The sequence below is a fragment of the Octopus bimaculoides genome, chromosome 15 (genome assembly GCF_001194135.2).
Source record: "Octopus bimaculoides isolate UCB-OBI-ISO-001 chromosome 15, ASM119413v2, whole genome shotgun sequence".
In the NCBI taxonomy this organism is placed as follows: domain Eukaryota; kingdom Metazoa; phylum Mollusca; class Cephalopoda; order Octopoda; family Octopodidae; genus Octopus; species Octopus bimaculoides.
Window position 1 is genome coordinate 49,856,406 of NC_068995.1, and position 1,177 is coordinate 49,857,582.

Consider the following 1,177-nt stretch of genomic DNA (forward strand, 5'->3'; position numbering starts at 1 on the left):
CTGCAATGTGGTGCATAAATTGTCAAGTAAATGAGACGCATCTTTGCCTCCACTGATTCACTTGCAAAGTGTTGAGTAAAATTATTTCGTTGCAGACCTCCTTTGGGTCTTTTTATTATCACTGCGACACACATAGTCCCCTGTTGGTAACATTGATTTCAAGGCCCTCCTAGATGAGAGACTGGCATTCCACTTAATGTCTATGTTCCATGCTAGCATGGATTGGAGAGTTATTAATGTAGAAATATGGTATCGTAGCTACTAACAGTTGAGGGTTGCGTAGTCTAGACGGCGTTTTTAGATTTCATTATTCTCTTTAACCCGGGCAAAGCCGGGTATTTCTGCTAGTTCTATAATAAAGAAGCTTTTAAGAATGAACGATTCTGCATTCGCACTTTTAATGTCTTATATATAAGTGCGTGTGTGTGTGTGTGTGTGAGCGCGTACTTTTATGTTCAGTTGTGATAAAAACTACTTGACGTGAATCTCATGGGTTACTCTATATATACATACATACATACATACATACATACATACATACATACATGCATACATACATACATGCATGCATACATACATACAAACATACATACATATATACATACAAACATACATACATACATGCATACATACATACATACATACACACATACATACATACATACATACATACATACATACATACATACATACATACATACATACAGGAATGTGTAGATAGAGAGACGGACAGGCAGATGGACAGAAAGACAGCTAGATACATGCATGCATACATATATACATTTCTACATACATACATATATACTTACATACATGCATACATATATATATATATATACACATTTATGCGCACATGGACCCATACACACATACACACAAGCACGCCCGCGCGCACCTACCTTTGTATGTATTGTTTGTCCCTACACAATTCACACTGAATGACAAATTAAACTAGTCGGTCAGAAGCCACACCTTGCGTTTGCTACTTTCATACTAACACACACACACACACACACACACATTCAACTACATACACGAATACAAACATACAGACACAAATATACGTAGCCATGCACTCACACGCACTCATATACGCTTGTTTACATACATACACACATACATACATACATACATACATACATACATACATACATACATACATACATATCTATGTTAG